The sequence below is a fragment of the Lepidochelys kempii genome, chromosome 3 (assembly GCF_965140285.1).
Source record: "Lepidochelys kempii isolate rLepKem1 chromosome 3, rLepKem1.hap1, whole genome shotgun sequence".
In the NCBI taxonomy this organism is placed as follows: domain Eukaryota; kingdom Metazoa; phylum Chordata; order Testudines; family Cheloniidae; genus Lepidochelys; species Lepidochelys kempii.
The window spans coordinates 8,630,984-8,649,267 of NC_136382.1; the positions used below are offsets into that span (position 1 = coordinate 8,630,984).

General features: G+C 48.2%; 1 protein-coding gene across 2 annotated transcripts in view; it reads left to right on the forward strand.

Annotated features, from left to right (window-relative positions):
• The first annotated feature begins 646 nt into the window (after positions 1-646).
• The window catches only part of EXTL3 (exostosin like glycosyltransferase 3), a 224,682-nt gene continuing 207,044 nt past the window's right edge, over positions 647-18,284 (forward strand). For both annotated transcript variants that reach the window (XM_073335627.2, XM_073335629.2), the window contains exon 1: positions 647-856. The gene's annotated coding sequence lies outside the window, so the exon portion shown is untranslated. The remainder of the gene's footprint in view (positions 857-18,284) is intronic.

The window sequence follows — 18,284 nt, forward strand, 5'->3', positions numbered from 1 at the left end:
GGCTTGGGCCAGCTCTGAGAGGTGGGGCTCAGGCGAGCTTTGACACCAGGCAGCACGGGGCTGACCCTGAGACGCCTGCCGCGGTCACGTACCCGGTGTCCCGTTTTCAATTTAAGGAAACACGGTCACCCTGTGGGGGCCGCGTATCTTGCCTCAGGTGGGCCTCCTTCGCCCTGAATGTGGTTCCTCCAGAGCCTCTCACCCCAACCCCCAGCACCTACAATGGTGTGACACAGCCAGGCCTGGAAACAGCCACTGACTCTAAAGCTCACAGGGGGTGGCCTCTGCCTTCACCAGGCGGGTCTGATCATGGAGGCTGTTCTGCATAGATCACACGGGGGGGGGGTCCCCTCTCAGGCTAAGGGCCCATTCGATGTCCCCTCCCCAGCGCCCACAGTCCTCAGCCCCCTTCTTCCAGAGGGGTGGCCGCGCGAGTCTGTATCAGCAAAAACAACGAGGGGCTTTTAGCCCACGAAAGCTTAGGCCCAAATAAACGTGTCCCTCTCTGAAGCGCCGCCAGGACGGCCCCCCCCCCCCCCTTGCTTCAACCCGACCCCGGGCAACGCGGCCTTTCCCCACCCGCCCCGCATCTCCGCCAGGAGTCGCCTTCCCCTCGCTGGTTCGCAGCGGCCTCCCACAATGCACCATGGGCCGGGTGGCTGCCGCTGGCTCCGGCTCCGCGCCCGGGGATCGTTGCACAATGCCGCCGCCGCCGCCGCCGCCGCCAGGGAGCTGAGAGCCGGGGGGCGGCCGGCGGGCGGGGAAAGCGGCGCGAGCCTTCTCCGCCGGCCCACCAGCCTCCCCGGCGCCTGCAGCGCCCTGCACGCTTGGCGGCCCTGCTCCCCGCCGCCGGCAGGTAAGGGCTGGAGGCGGGCTCGCCTCGCGTGCTTGCGAGGCTGGGGTTGTCCGGACATGGCTCCCCTCTCCCAGCGGCTGCCGGAGGGGTGGGAGAGGAGGAATGGGGGGCGCGCGTCGGCCGGTGCGGCAGGCTGAGCCGCGGTTGGGGTTGTCCTGCCGCCGGAGGCTCTGGGGTGGGGAGCCCTGGCCGCTTCGCACGGAGCGGGAGGCGGGCGGCTGGCTCGTGTGTGGCCGCAGGGGAGGGCGCACGGGTGTAAAGAGCTAGGGCTTGTTGCACGCGCGTGTGGGTCCGTGCCAGGGCGCACTCTTCTCCCCCCCCCCCCCCCCCCCCCAGGCGTGTGTCCCGGTGCCCTGCGGTGGGCACGGGCGGGATGGGAAGCCGGCCCCCGGCGTGTGCGGGACTGCGGGCGGCGGCTGCCACGCCGAGTCGTTCCGAGGACGGGAGCGCGGCCGGCGGCGGGGGGGGGGTCGTGTTTTGTTTTGTTTTTTTGTCTTGTAAACCCACCCCCCTCCCAAAAAAAAAAAAAAGCCACGCGCGAGCCCCAGAGGCAGGGAAACGTCCCGCCCGAAGCCGCTCTGCTCCGGGCTCGCTGTCGCTCCGCTCCGCCTTGTTCGCTGGCCGGGTTTCTTTGGGCCGGCGCGGAGCGAGAGGCTGCCAGCCGGCGCCGGGGAAAGCGAAGCACGCGGGGGCAGCCGCCCCCCGGGCCTGGAGTCTCCCGCCCCCCGGGCCTGGAGTCTCCCGCCCCCCGGGGAGCGCGGGGGACCCTGCCGCTCTGAAGCCCAGCTTCCGTCTGTCTGCCCGGCCCCCCGCTCCCAGATCTGCCGGGCAGCCTCCTTATTCCCCTCCCGCCACTCCCTTTTACATTGGTGTGGCTGGCCCGGCGGTCCCGTAGAGAACTTTCTTGCTCTGTGTGTGTGTGTGTGTCAGCAATGGGAAAAGCCAAACACTGACAGGAGCTATGTTGAGTACATTACATTACATTGTAAGGAGAGTGATCACTTTAGATAAGCTATTACCAGCGGGAGAGTGGGGTGGGGGGGAGAGAAAACCTTTTGTAGTGGTAAACACCCATTTTTTTCATGCTTTGTGTGTATAAAAAGATCTTCTGTACTTTCCACAATATGCATTCAGATGAAGTGAGCTGTAGCTCAGGAAAGCTTATGCTCAAATAAATGGGTTAGTCTGTAAGGTGCCACAAGTCCTCCTTTTCTTTTTGACAGGAGCTAGTTCCCAATATATCAACAGTGCAGGGCGCTCTAGGAGTGGGTATGGTACAGGGTGACCAGAGAGCAAATGTGAAAAATCGGGACGGGGGGGACGGTTGGTAATTGGCACCTATATAAGAAAAAGCCCCAAATATCGGGACTGTCCCTATAAAATCAGGACGTCTGGTCACCCTACTATGGTACCACCATAGCTGTGAGGGAAAGTCTGCAGAGTTTGCTGCGGTACTCTCATATCATTATGTATTTTTAAAGCAAGCTCAAGCAGCTACATACTTCTCAGATCGGGGCTCTCTGGTGTTTAAAGATAAGGCAGTGTAAGACTCTTGTCTTCTCCTCCCCCAATTCTGAATGGGGGGGCAGTTTGGAATTTGTGTCTGTTTTTAAAAAACAACAGCCACCCATCATGCTGGGTCAAATTAAGCTTGGGTCAAAGCGAATACCTGGAGTTTGGGAAACTTCAGGATTGCAACCCCTTCACCAAGCCCTGGTTTTGGTCCAGTTAGCGTGTTGATGGTATAACACAGCACTTCAGTGCAAGGGAATGGCAGTCAGTCACGTTACAGTCGAACCCAAGTGAATCCTTCCCCTGGCAAATCTTACTTTTAAAAGAACCTTGCCATTTGGAAAGTAAGGAAAATTTGATTTTTGCAATCATTTTTGAGGTGCAGAGAAGCCCTTCCTGGCAGGGATGATTTTAGCAATGTCCAGAGAGGAGGGGATGGAAAAATTATCCCAAATTCCCTTTAGCTTGAACATGGGTGTTTCAGGATATCCCTCCTCCTGCACATCACTTCTTATTGGTATCTGTATCTCCTTTTCATGTTAACTCCTCATGCTGGGATGTGGATTATTAGGGCACTTCTGATTTATTTTCAATGAAGATAATACTGCTTCTAAAATCAGAACTCCGAGTCTCCCACTGTCATTGCACAATCTTCTGTCTTTTCCCCTCATCCCCCTTGCTGGCTCAGTACTCTTGGCACATTATGCTTCCAGCATAGGCCTGTAACTCTGAGTCTGGAGGTGATAGATTTGGAAGAAGCCTAATGCCGTATTAGCAAGACATTACCTACGGGTTTTTTTTTTTTAATTGTAGAGCTGTGTGAAAGCACCAAGAAAGAGCAACATTTAAAAAAAGAAAAAAGGGAATTTTGTCAGGAACAAAAATAGGACAGAAGCTTACATCATGAAACACATGGTTTATTTGTTTATCTTTCCCACCACATCAGACTACTGGGGCTCACTAAAGGGCAAATGGTCCAACCTAGTATCTTCCTTTAAAACTCGTTTCCAGTCTCTTATTGTCTTAAACAAAATCATCTGAACAAACTTCTTCCCTGTCCTCTGAGGAAGCTGCAGTCTGTCTTTCAGAGGCTCTTCTTTCACTCCTCCTTCCCCACCTCACTTTTTAAAACCAACTTGCTGAGGTCCTGCTGGCTGCAAGGTCCCAATACAACAGCCCCTCAGGGGTGTCCGTAAAGCAGTTAGACCCTGAGATGAAAGGGGCTGTGTAAGTGCCAAGTGTGATTACTGGTGGTGGTGGTGGTAGCTGTTATATTCCATTCGGGGCTGGGTGTGCTGGCGAGGGTTTGGTGCAGAGTTAATGTTCTGTGCCACTCTGGGATCATAGGGCAGTGGATGCTATAAAGCAAAGAAGCTGGCACCTTTCTCTGGCAAGATTTAGAGAAGTTCCTGTGCCATGCCCACCACTGCAGGACCTGGCCAGGTCCGGAAGCTGGAGTCTGACCAAGCTTTGAACTCCCGCAGAGCACTGGAATGTGCCTCTCCCACTCCCGCAGGGCTACCCGCCCAGGAGCCAGCAGAAGGGGAAGCCGGAGGGAGGACACTCTGCTATGAGGCTGGAATCCTTTCCAGAAATCATTGACATGGCACCGTCCACGTGCATGGCGCTCATACAGCAAGACAGCGTCCGAGACATCTCCTATCCACAAGAGCCTGCGCAATGTAGGAGAGGCAGGTTACCTATTTGTATGGCACTGTTGATGGTCAGACACAGAGAAAGGCATGGTTCCCTTCCAGTCCAGGTAGACGATACGAAGGAGGCAGCGAAAAGCAATGAGCACTCGTCTAGTTAATGAACAGTTAGGGGATGTCAGCCACCTGCTGAGGGGAGGGTTACAGTGGGCCAGCTTGTTGGAAGAAGTATGTTTGAAATAGGGACCGGAGGAGGAAAGGGCCAAGGCGAAGGTGGGGCTGGATAGGGAGGTTGTTCGTGCAAAGGACGTTACGCAGAAGAGGGCACAGAGGCAGGAGTGGAAAAAGGACATTGAGCCCTTATGCTTCAGAGCAGACGCCAAACTCTGTAACTATGAAGGTCAGGAAGGCGCTTTTCCTGCAGGCTGGTTATTCCCCAGCTGGCTACTTCAGGGTTTCTTGCGCTGTCCTTGGAAGCGGCTGGTTCTGGCCACTGTCAAAACAGGCTATTGGCGTAGATCAGAGCAGAGGGCTATCTACAGGGCATTTCCTCTGCTCCTATGACTGGGGTGCTTCGTTAGATGACCTGGCTGGAGTGAAATAAGATGAAGAGGGTATGGAGAGCTCATCAGAGAGGAGAATAAGGAAGGAATGGCTCCTGGAAAAGTGCATTTTGAGTAGGGATTTGAAGGCTGAAACGGGTGCTGGGTCGAGTGGGGGAGACTGTTTCAGGTGCATCTCAAATCTCCTTTCAAAGGTGGGTGATGAATTGGCCTGGGGGAGGCCACTCCGCACAGAGAAGCAGGCAGGTGACCTGTGCAGTAGCATAGAGTCCTGGCCTGTGGCTCAGCCAGGTCCTGGCTCTGCACTCCTAGCGCTGCTTCCCAGTTCTAACGCTGTAGTTAGAAATGCATAGGGCTTATCTGGTGCTTTGGAGCTGCCATCTACACACACACCCATGCATTGCCTGAATAGTTCGGTCTTGCCAGCCAAGTGCCTGAGGTGGAGGGGAGGGAGTTGCATCAAGTCATCTGCAGCAGCATGGGGCGAGTTGACGTTTATCTTCACTCAGCAGGTCCGACTAGGAGACACAAGTGGATCTGGATGCAAACAGGGTGCAGCTTTGTTCTTGCAAGTGCTGCAGAGGGAGGTCGTGTAAGTGGGGACAACTCTGTGCTTACCCTAGTCTGTGCCAGCTCTGAGTTTGGCTCAATAACCAGAAAACGTTTCCCTTGTGCTGAATGTAATTGATGTCAGTGGAATTACACTAATGCTGAATTTGGCCCATTCAAGCCTAAACTTGGTAACACTCAGTCCTAGGAGGCTGTGGACCAGTCTCCCAAGGGAAGTGGTGGAAGCCCCATTGCTTGGGTCGTTTAAGACTAGACTAGACATAACATTGAGTAATCTGTTGCTGGAAGCAATCCTACACTGGAGACTAGACAAGAGGCAATGTCTCTTACAGCTCTTTTTATGAATGCACAGACTCCCGGATATCTGTGTGCAGGGTGTGAGCACTAGAAAGGCTCACATTGAAATTGGTTAAATTTTTATTCCTACATACATGCATTTGCTAGTCTAACTCCCTGTCGAGAGGTGTGGGTTGAGCACAGGGTTGGGAGCCAGAAACTCTTGAGCTCTAATTTTGATTCTCACACTGATTTGTTGTGTGACCGTGGGCATGTCAGTTTCCCTCTGTGCCTTAGTTCCCATTATTAAATGGGAAATAATACTACTTGGTCGTTGCGGCTATTAATTGCGTAGTGCTTTGAAGTTGTGAAGTGCTATATGAGTGCTGATATCGCAATGAATTGGTCATTGTATGTGTACTACCATCCTCCAGTGGATGGAATTGGAACTGTTCCACGCTGCCATAGACTCTGTACTGCTACCTGTTAATGGAGATTCTCTCTTAAATAACAGTACTTTGATTTAAAAACATCAAATAAAATCTTTGAACTAACATAGTCATAGAATTCAAGGCCCGAAGGGACCTCCAGATCATCTATTTCGATCTGTATATCACAGGACACTGACGCACCCCAGCCCCCACACACTAACCCAACAACCAGAATTAAGTCTGGTCTACGCTACAAAGTTAGGTCGACGTAAGTCCGCTGGCTTCGGCTGAGATATGCCAGTGTCTACACTCAAATTTGTCTCCTGCCAATCTAACAGTCCTGTTACAGTGGCACAATATCACCAGCTCCCCACGTGATGCAGAGCCGTGGTCAACCTACTTAGGTGAACACAGTGCGAGTGTAGGCGCTGGGTGAGTGATGTATGCTTAACTTCGCTGTTCAATCACAGCCCTCTTCGTTACGTCCCACCCCACTTCCTCTGACTGCGTGTTGTCCGTTCAGATTGTAGGTTCTCTGACAGGACTGTAGCAAAACATGCGCCGAGCACTGCTGGCACGGTATTCATATGGTAACAAATTTCCTTTTAGCTCTTGTTTCTCACGCTGCCTTCCCTCATGTGCTTTGGGGACACAAAGATCTGAGTCCTGTCATTCTTGTCGCCATGAAGTTCTCGGTGCCGAGTGCAGTGGCAGTCATGAAATTCCAACGCGGCCAAGGATTTGTTACAGCATTACTGATGCTGACAGTAATGCAGGAAAACGTACGGGAAGGGTCAATACATTTGTTTTTTTAAAATTATGCCACCAATCCTGTAATCAGATCCACTTGGGCAGATCCCCAGTAAAGAGGTTTGCTGGCTTTCAGTCTGATTGCAGGATGGGGGCCGAAGCTGTAACTTCCATCATTAAAGATATTTTCTGTTGTTGTCCTGGGATTGTAGGATTTCTTTTCAAAATATTTTGTTTTAAAATAATCTTTCCAGTTCAACTTTCTTTCCAGCTGCACTTTCTGTTGGGAGCAGAGAATGAAAAAGGAGAGCAATGTTTTTAATAATTGATCAAAAAATTAGTTGAAGCAGTATGTTTAAAAAACCCAATCCAACCCACCACACACACAAGCAACAGAAGAAATTACAAGTCAAGACGTGGAGGATGGAATGAAAACAGTAAAGATCAAACCCAGTTTTAAATATAGATGAGATGTTTATTTAATACCTACTGCGCTGCCATCCTTTTAAAGTCCTCCCTCCCCAGTTTTTTAGAAGATAGTTTAAAAAGCAACAGAATTGTCTCAGAAGTCGGAGAAATTCAATAACCAGCAAGTTCTGAAAGGGAACGTAACTAGCACCATTAACAAACTTTGGCAGAAAATTGTTCCAAACTCGTATAAGGACTCGATGCTATCTGGTGCTGAATGTTCTTGGTGACTTCAAGTCCCATCAGTAAATGGAAGTTGCTCTGTCTCTCTCAGGAGGAACTAAGCACCTTGCAGATCAGGCTCTCAGAGCCTAAGGCAGTGGTTTGCAGCCTGTGGTCAGCAGACCCTTGGGGATCCACAGACTATGTGTGAGGGGTCCACGAAAGTTTGTTGTTACCACAGAACAGTGGTTTGAAACCTGTGGTCTGCGGCCTGTGGGGTCTGCAGACTATGTCTAAGATTTCCAAAGGGTCCGACAGTGACATTTGAAATTTTTTAAAGATCTGTGTATGAAAAAAGGTTGAAAACCACTGGTCTAAGGGCCTGTCTACACTTAAAATGCTACAGTGGCATAGCTGCGCCTCTCTAGCGCTTCAGTGTAGACATTATCTATGCCAACACAGGGTTCTCCTGTCAGCGTAGATAATCCACCTCCCCGACAGGTGGTAGCTAGGTCGAGGGAAGAATTTGTTTTTGAAAGAATTATGTTTTTCATTTTGGTTTCACAAGAAAGATTTAGACATAGAATCATAGAATATCAGGGTTGGAAGGGACCTCAGGAGGTCATCTAGTCCAACCCCCTGCTCAAAAGCAGGACCCATACCCAATTAAATCATCCCAGCCAGGGCTTTGTCAAGCCTGACCTTAAAAACTTCTAAGGAAGGAGATTCCACCACCTCCCTAGGCAATGCATTCCAGTGTTTCACCACCCTCCTAGTGAAAAAGTTTTTCCTAATATCCAACCTAAACCTCCCCCACTGCAACTTGAGACCATTACTCCTTGTCCTCTTCCACCACTGAGAATAGTCTAGAACCATCCTCTCTGGAATTACCTCTCAGATAGTTGAAAGCAGCTATCAAATCCCCCCTCATTCTTCTCTTCTGCAGACTAAACAATCCCAGTTCCCTCAGCCTCTCCTCATAAGTCATGTGTTCCAGACCCCTAATCATTTTTGTTGCCCTTCGCTGGACTCTCTCCAATTTATCCACATCCTTCTTGTAGTGTGGGGCCCAAAACTGGACACAGTACTCCAGATGAGGCCTCACCAATGTCGAATAGAGGGGGATGATCACGTCCCTCGATCTGCTCGCTATGCCCCTACTTATACATCCCAAAATGCCATTGGCCTTCTTGGCAACAAGGGCACACTGCTGGCTCATATCCAGCTTCTCGTCCACTGTCACCCCTAGGTCCTTTTCCGCAGAACTGCTGCCTAGCCATTCGGTCCCTAGTCTGTAGCTGTGCATTGGGTTCTTCCGTCCTAAGTGCAGGACCCTGCACTTATCCTTATGGAACCTCATCAGATTTCTTTTGGCCCAATCCTCCAATTTGTCTAGGTCCCTCTGTATGCTATCCCTGCCCTCCAGTGTATCTACCACTCCTCCCAGTTTAGTATCATCCGCAAATTTGCTGAGAGTGCAATCCACACCATCCTCCAGATCATTTATGAAGATATTGAACAAAACCGGCCCCAGGACCGACCCGTGGGGCACTCCACTTGACACCGGCTGCCAACTAGACATGGAGCCATTGATCACTACCCGTTGAGCCCGACAATCTAGCCAACTTTCTACCCACCTTATGGTGCATTCATCCAGCCCATACTTCCTTAACTTGCTGACAAGAATACTGTGGGAGACCGTGTCAAAAGCTTTGCTAAAGTCAAGATACAATACATCCACTGCTTTCCCTTCATCCACAGAACCAGTAATCTCATCATAGAAGGCAATTAAATTAGTCAGGCATGACCTTCCCTTGGTGAATCCATGCTGACTGTTCCTGATCACTTTCCTCTCATGTAAGTGCTTCAGGATTGATTCTTTGAGGACCTGCTCCATGATTTTTCCGGGGACTGAAGTGAGGCTTACTGGCCTGTAGTTCCCAGGATCCTCCTTCTTCCCTTTTTTAAGGATTGGCACTACATTAGCCTTTTTCCAGTCATCCGGGACTTCCCCGGTTCGCCACGAGTTTTCAAAGATAATGGCCAATGGCTCCTAAGCCTAACCTCGAAAACAGGCTGCCTTTTAAAATGATCAAACTCTGAGTGGCTAATCCTCAATAAGATAGTGCCTTTCCCCTCCCCACAACTTTTTCAGGTGTGGAGGGGGAATGGGGTGAGGATGGAAATTTGTTTTAATTTTAACTGGGTGAACAAGCTTTTTTTTTTTAAAAAAAAAGTCACCTTAACAAGTTTCTGTGGAGAAAAGCAGTTTGCTACACAACTTTGAATGGTTCTGACCCCGCCTTGGCCACACACATAAGGCCCAAACTGGGGTCCAAGATATACTGTAGACTCAGAAATAAATATCTGATGGGGCAGCTGCAGCCAAACTTGTTAGCAATGCAATTGCATCTGAGTGAACTAAACATTACCTTGGCTGCTGTGTTCAAGTGCAACCCGGTGTTTCCGACGTTCATGGTTTTATTGTGAGCCTTGTGGTTGTTTAAGAAATAACAAAAGCTCCAGCTCCTGGAGTCATGTGACTATGCAAAATTTTCAGCTTCTATTTTTAGCCCTCTTGGTTGCAAAGGAAAGCTAAAAAAAAGTGCAAGATTGCAGAGGAGAACTACAAAAGTTACCTCCCTCCCCAAGGCTGAAAACCCAGAAGGCAAAGAAAAGGAGCCCCACTTTTTTTTCCCCTTCATTATATTTTGGTCCTGACTTGTTTTTTGAACACCTGGGGTTGGCAGCACTGGTAACTCCCACGGGAGCAATAAGCGTTGTATGCAACTGACAGTATAATCGAGCCCAAGCAGACCCCAGTGGTTGTAATAATGTAACATGTATCACATGCAAATCCTTGAAAAGAAAAATCTGTTGTTGAAAATCATTTCAAGCCAAACCTTAGAAGCCAAAACCACTCCCAGTTCTGCAAAATTGGCTCATGTTCCTGCCTTGAAATGTTTCCCTTAGGGTTGTTTTTTAAAAAACAAAACAAAACTATACGCTCTCTCTTCCAACTGTCCCCTCACATGCTCAGATGAACGCTTCTCTTTCCAAACTCCTTCATCCCCTAACGTTCCCGCTTCTCTTTTCCAAGACCTTTCCGCCAAGCTTTCTGCTTAGCAGTGGCTGCATTTGTGCCTGTTTCTCCACAGGCAACTGGTCTCTGCCTAGCTCACTCCTCTTCAGCTGAGTGTGGCCTGTTTTCACATCAGCTGCCTTCTCTCCTCTTCCCTCATGGGCCAGCTGTCTCAGGCTCCTGTTGAACTGCTACTTCTGGGTTCAGTGGGGCCCAAGCACCTTGGGGGGCTGTGGTGGTAGCATTTAAACCCCTGAAGGCAAGATTAAAACCTATATAAATCTTTGCAAGGTTTCAGTTGCATTGTCCCCTGTGTCACTATGGAGCTACTTAAAAGACAATTATGCTACTGCATGTATTGTCTCAGCTAAGGGAAAAGACGGAGAAGGACAATCTGTTATAAATCCTTCTTTTGAGAGGCTTGTAAGTTTCTTGGAGTTTTCTTTTGGAGTGAATTATATCTACGTAAGTGAAAGAAATTTAATTCTATAGCTCTCGCTTTCAAGGGGAAACATGTATAAATCCACCACATTAAGCTGGATCATAATTCCCATTGAAGACGTGAAAAATATATTGTAGCGATTAGGAGCTTGCACAATGAAGTATGGAAATACTTCAAAGGTGACCCACATTGTCTTTTAAATCCAGCTGACTCTGCAGAAATCAGAGGTGTGTGGGAACACTCAATTCAATTGAGACTGATAAATGTTTGCTCCTAGTTGACCTGCCTTTTTAAGGAGTACAGGAAGGATAAATATTTTTCCCCGCAAAGAGGCAATATGTTCTCTAATGGTTTCAACAGGGACACACAACCTATTCTCAGCTGTGCTGCCCACTTGCAGTGTTGTGAAAAACAAAAGGAACTAAAAACTTCAACTAGTTAAAAAGCCTCTCCATCACCAACACGTTCAGATAAGAATCGACTTGGCTGATGCAGAGTTATCAAACTTTTAAAAACAAAAAGAAATTAGCTTCTGGACTGAGAATGAGCAGGAGACATTTCAGCCTCAAAAAGTGTGGAGTGTTTTTCTCCTCCCCACCCCTAGGTTATTCTGACCCCTGGAAATAGGAGCTTACATTGGACATGTCATGTCACAGCTGTAACTACATGGCTGCTAGGGCAGAGCTACAATAAAACAAGGGGGAGATGTTTTCGTCATAGATAGCTTCCTATCATGGAACCGACCTCTTCACAGCTGCTGGGTGAACACCCTCATTTCTTCTTCTGGTCTGGTAATAAAACTCTCCAGCAGACTGGTTGTCTTTTGGATAATTTTACCCACTGGGGAAGTTCCGACTTCGGATGTATGTAATTAAATAATATAGATATTAAGGGTGAAAACATCTGAGCTCATCAATTACAAGGGATGATATTGCTGCCTGGTCTCAAACCTATCACTGAAATGTGGAGACGGGGGTAGAATATTCTTCATTCATCAACATATCGCATCACAGTGACTGTAGTTCATCATTTTCCTAACTTAGATGAGGGTCTGAGGGAGGCAGATCTTAATGCTTCTGCATGTTGTAATAAATCTGTGTCCACCTAAACACTTCCTGTTTGTCACTTGGTTGCAGTCTGTGGTCACTAGGAAGTTCACTTCAGCAGAAGACAGGACCGAGGCTTTCTGCTCAAAGAGGCCCTTGTCTTTTGTGCTAAAGGAAAATCTCCATTATGTGTTTAGCAGTACAGGACTTGTGACATACATCTGAGCAGTTCTGATTCTGTTCTGTAAAGGTTCTTACACTGTGCTTTCACCATAGTCTCTGAGCGCCATCCGGTAGTGCAGTGTTTTTCAACAGTTTTTTCCATTTGCAGGCCCCCTAAAAAATTTTGAATGGCGGTGTGGACCCCTTTAGAAACCTTAGACATAGTCCGCGGACCGCTAGGAGTCTGTGGACCACAGGTTGAAAACCACTGTAGTAGGGCATCAAACAATGTGATGAACATCCGTCACGCTTTCAATATCTGTCACGTGTTTTCCAGGAGGTAGGGGGAAGTAGTACATATATACACTAGCCAGCTCATTACGTTATCTATCTTGACTCTTTGTGGCTTGGCACAAGCTTTGAGCATAAGTGTTCTGTCCTTTTATTGCTGGCCAAATCAATCCTATGACTACCCTCAAAACTGTAAAGGGGTCGTGTAACTTCAGGCAGCCTGCTTATTGATCAGGAACACAAGGCGAACTCTGAATTGGGCCTTTTTCCCTTCTCTGAGGTTAAAAGAGGAAAAAAATAGGGACAATGGTGCTATTAACCAAGGGGGAAAATAATTCTCAGTGTGTTGAAGCAGTTTTCTAAAAAGAGGAAATAACTTGATGGCCGAGGCCATTGGCAATGGGACCTCTCTAGGTCACTGATTTGAGTCAAGCTGAGGTAAATAGTGATCTGTGGATGTCACCACCTGATGGTACATGGTCTGTGTATAATGAGTTGGAAGGTCACTGTTCAGCACACATTGGACAAGTGTCTACATTAGAGTTGGCACGAATTGGCACCTTATTGTCTGTCCCGGGTGGGTGGGAGGCCACAGACTTAATACATCATGGAGACTAACTTCGTCTATTACTGCTAGACGTAGTTCTTTCCGATCAAAGCAGACCCACTTAGAGGCAGTGTGGGGAGTTCTCACGACTGCTGCTTGCGCTGTGGATAAACAGAAGTTTGCAGTGTCTGGGACTGTTGATCTGGCACTTTTGTGACCTTTCCATTGGCTGCCTGGTGCTGGCCAAGGTGGCCATCCATTAGAACAGGAGGAGGATGCTGGCCAGGAGGGTTCTCCCCGAATGTTGGGGTCCTTTAACGGTCCTTTGTCTGTGCATGCTTCCAGACAGAATTCCTGTGGGTAGCATTGGCTGAGTCCTTGGGCTCCTTCACGGAGCAGCAGGCTTTGTCCACTTTCCTATGCTTGGTGTCACCCCCCACTGGATCCCTTGTTTTGATCCTGTACCCACACCACCATCCACATTTTTCCCTCTTTGGTTTTTATTATTTGTATTACCGCAGCACCTTGGAGCCTACGGTTGCCAACTGTCTAATGGCACAAACCCAAACATCCTTGCCTCGCCCCTTCTCCAAGGCCCCGCCCGCACTCACTCTAGCCCCCCTCCCTTCATTGTTCACTCTCCCCCACCCTCACTCACTTTCACTGGGCTGGGGCAGGGGATTGAAGTATGGGAAGGGTTGCAGGCTCTGGGCTGGGGGATGGGATTGAGGGGTTCGGAGTGTAGGAGGTGGCTTCGGGCTGAGCCTGGGGCAGGGAGTTGGGGTGCGGGCTCTGATAGGGAGATTGGATGTGGGAGGGGGCTCTGAGCTAAACCTGGAGCAGGGGTTTGGGGTGCGGGCTCTGGGAGGGAGTTTCGGTGTGGGCTCTGGGCTGGAGCAGGGGTTTGGGGTGAAGGGGGCAGCGCTTACCTCGGGCAGCTCCTGAAAGTGACCGGCACATCCCTCTGGCAGCGGCTCCTAGGTGGTGGGGGGGCAGGGAGTTCTGCACGCTGCCCCTGCCCGTAGGCACTGCCCCCGCAGCTCTGATTGGGCACAGTTCCCAGCCAATGGGAGCTGCGGAGTCGGCGCTCGGGGTGGGGTAGTGTGCAGGTACCCTTCTACCCCCCCCTCCCAGAGGCTGCAAGGATGGTGCTGGCTGCTTCCAGAAGCCTGTCTGAGCCCCACTGTGCTGCCGGACTGTTAGCGCCCAAAATCTCTGGGTTTGGCTGCAGTAGCCTCTGGGAGATAGAGCCTGATTGCAGGAGACTCCCGGCGAAACCGTGAGGGTTGGCAACCTTATTTGAACCTCAGCCACGGGCTGGGACCCCGCTGAGCTAGCTGCTGTACAAACACAGAACAAAAAGGGGATCCATACCCCAAAGAGCTTCCAATTTAAACTGATGTCTGGGTTTAACAGCCCCTCTCCCCATGTGCCTTGTGTCATCTCGCTGGGCAGTGCCCATCACTCCTTTTTCAGGCCGGAACTCGTCATTGGCATTACACCTACTGATCTGTTTAAAAACAGCCCCCACGGTTTGCTGTTAGGACCCAGTGGAGACTGGGGCTGGGGAAGCTTGTAGTTCAGTGGGAATTGGAGATCACCAGTCCTGCACTGATTCTTTCAGGCAGTGGGCTAAAGGCTTCAGCTAGTTCTGGGCCTGAGGTCTTTAATGTTTCCTTCTAGTGGGACTTCCCCTGCGTCCTATTGTTTTCTCTCAGCAAAAGTGTGTGTGTGTGTGTGTGAATGAATGAAGAAACTCTTAATAAGAGGTATAGGAGATTAAAAAACATGAGAGCGTGCACGCATGGAACCCAGAGAAGGGAGAACTGAAAATTCAAAAGGAAAAGACAATACAAATCAGGGTGATACTTTCAAGAGAAAGACCAGATGAAAATTGACTCTGTCTAAACCAAAGGAAAGATCTCATGCCAGCTGTTGCAAACTTGGAAGCAACATTTAAAGAAAAAAGAAAGATACTATAACAAAATGTGCAGCCAACTGTTCATTTTGAGGATATCTTTTCCATAGAACTAGTGGCTTTAACATAGGCTGCAAGCAACAAGATGATCCCTCATTAAAAAATTGGTTTCACCAAACCCGTACAATGAGTGGTCAACTCTACATTGTAAAGCTTAGCCTAGCCAAAGCCATACCTACTAACATGCAAACCTAAGCAAATTTTCACTATGACAATGTGTCTAGTTGCAGGACTCAGAAATGAAGCTAAGCACAAAGCAAAAGCTAGTTAAACCCTCTGTTCTGGCTTGCAGTTGCAACAGATGAAATTACAGAAATTACATCCATTTGTCTCAGTAGCTGCTTGTGAATTTGTAGCAATGGCAGATCTGCATTTGTTGAAAGTTCATGAATAATCTGGACCTCAAATAATAACTCTTTTCTCCCTGAATACTTAGAACTAACAAAGACATCTTGGAGTCCCCCCCCCTCCTCTTTAGCTGCTTATTTTTATTCCACTCATGATATATATTGTAAATTAAACTATCCAGTTTAGAGACCACCCACGCCTGCAGATAGTGAGAGAGGGTGTGTGTGTGAGAGGGGGGCTCAGAGTGAGAGCCCCTGGCTTCAGCAGTGTTATGGAGCAGGCTCAATACAAGCCAAGCAGCAAATCTGGAGGGGGGTGGGGGGCATGTGACCCCACATCTTCTGCCTCCCCCCACGCATCACCTATACTCCAGCTCTGGTCTCCCCTGGTGACTTATTCTCTGAGCAGGGTAGTAGTAGCAGTAACGCTTAGCTCTTCTGTAGCATCTTTCCTTCAAGGAAGCTTCACAAACATTAATTCAGTCTTGCAACATCGCTGTCAGATTGCTGTTTTCTCCATTTGATGATGGGGGAATCTGATGTTCAGTAACTTGATCATGATTGCACAATACATGAGTAGTAGAGCTGAGAATAGAATGCTGATTTGCCGTTCCTATAAACTACTATAGACTCTGCTCCCTTGTTTTTCAGGTTAAAATATGTGAATGAAATCCAAGTCAGCTTCAAAACTCCCATTGATTTAGGTGAAGCCAGGATTTCACCTATGGAGCTGAATCTTGCACTGCCGTGCACCATTTATCCCAGTACAAAGTGGGTATAAAATGCTACTGAATCAGAATTCTGCTTTCATTCACACTGGTGCTAATGGTTCACTCTAACTTTGCATATGCGTAAATGATGAGTCAAGGTCTAAGGCAGTGGAGAATTGGTGCTTTGAGTATACTGCACTATTTAGCTTAAAAAAGACAAGGTTAAGGGGTGACTTGATTCCTGTCTATCAGTATCTAGATGGGGAACAAATAGTTAATCATGGGCTCTTCACTCTAGCAGAGAAAGGTATCGCATGTTCCAATGGCTGGAAATTCAGACAGAAAATAAGGAGTACATTTTCAACAGTGAGAGTAATTAATAAATGGAAAAAATTACAAAGGGTCTTGGTGGATTTTCTATCACTGACCATCTTAAAATCAAGATTGGATGTTTTTCTAAAAGATCGGTCTAGGAATTATTGTGAGGCAGGTCTCTGGCCTGCGTTATCAGGAGGTCAGACTAGATCAGTGGTCTCCAAAGTGGGGTGCGCCAGAGGATCCCGGAGGTGCGCGGCAGGAGGAGCACTGCGGGATAGCACTCTGCCTTTTTTTTCCCTTCGGCGGCAGCTCTGCATTCCTGCGGTAGGTCTTCCCCTCTCCTTGCTTTGGCAGCACCGTGGGGGTGCACGATCCAAAAACTTTGGAGACCACTAGACTAGATGATCACAACAGTCCCTTCTGGCCTTGGAGTCTATAAATCTGTGACCTCCCTTGTGCTGCTTAAATAATCTGATAATTTCTGCCTAGCGGTATGAGACTGCGACTGGGAGCCAGGAACTTCTGCCCTGTGATCTTGGTTTTAATGGTTTAGTCTCATTCTGTAGCCATGGGCAGATAGCTTAACCTGTGGCTCTGTTTCCCCTTTCATAAAATGCCTTTACCTCAAGAGGATGCGAAGAGTCTTATTGATCGTTCTAGAGCTCTTTGAAGATGAACAGTGCTATATACAGGCAAAGTTCTCATTAATTTTATGGCTCAACGTGTTGGGGGTGGGGGAAGGGGGTTATGACTGAGTTTACATATACAAGGCCAGAGCCTCAGCTGACATAAATCAGCATCACTCCATTGATTTCAATACAACTACACTGATTTACTTCACCTGAGTATCTGGCCAATAGCACTTTCTTTATTGGCTGCACCAATAAGCCACATTGCTGTTACTTTATGAGGTTCCCTTTTTATTGACATCCTGCCATGGAACATGTCCAGTTAAATCCAGTTTTATGTTTTGGCTCCAGCGTTTCTCAGTGCTTTCCATTGCTGGATTTAACTGATCCCAGTGGCATCTTTTTATGATGTATTCTATTCAGCTTCTTCCACTGCCTCAAGTACAACAGTAATCTAGGAATCCACCTTTTATTTAAAACAAACAAACAAACAAAAAACCTGTAGGACATAAAGCTTGTAGCTTCCTTGACTATCTTCTATTAGAGACAAAGAGGAAGACTTCTTGTGGAGTCTAAATCCAGTCAAATTAAACCTTAGTCATAATATTTTCTGTGGAATGTCATTGTGTATGTATCATTTGCCGGGGAGGGCAAATTGTTTGTTCTCACTCAGTTAGGAGATGTTTTCAGTTATGATTATGCTGTCGTGGAGCCACCTGTCAGAAGATCTCAAAGCACTTTATCAATGCTTATGAATTAAGATTCAGAAGGCCTCAAGGAAGTAGGGAAATAAAATTCGTTCCATTTCACAGATGTGAAAAGTGAGGCACAGAAGTGCCATGATTTTCCCATGGCCAAATAGCAAGTCAGTGGGACTAGAGTTCCTGGCTCCCGAGATTGTGCTTTTCCCACTTGAGCATACTCCTCCCTCCACCCATATATGCTAAGCTAAAAGCTCATTTCCTTTTTGTCCTTTTATTTGGCTCCCCTCTTGTCAGCCTCTGTTTTGGTGAATGTCCTCCACTAAGAGCTCCAGTGCTTGGCTCTGATTCAGACTTTAAGATCACATGATTGCTCTCCATTTAATTGCTGCCCTCTGCATTCCTAATAGTAGAAATTTAACTGGCTCGTAGCTTTGTCAAATTCACTCTGCTGGCTGGGAGAGTTATAAACAGCAGCAGCAGACTCTCGAAGGACAGCACTGCACTGGTTCATATTCGGAAGGTTATCTTTGCAACCCTGTAGCCTAACTCAGTGGTTCTCAACCAGAGGCCATCAGCTCGTCTAGATATTTGCCTGCTTTTACAACAGGCTACATAAAATGCACCAGTGAAGTCAGGACAAGCTAAAATTTCATACAGCCAGTGACTTATTTATACTGCCCTATATACTATCCGCTGAAACGTAAGAGCAATGTTTATATTTCAGTTGATTTATTTCATCATTGGATGGTAAGCATGAGAAAGTCAGCAATGTTGCAGTCGTAGTGTGC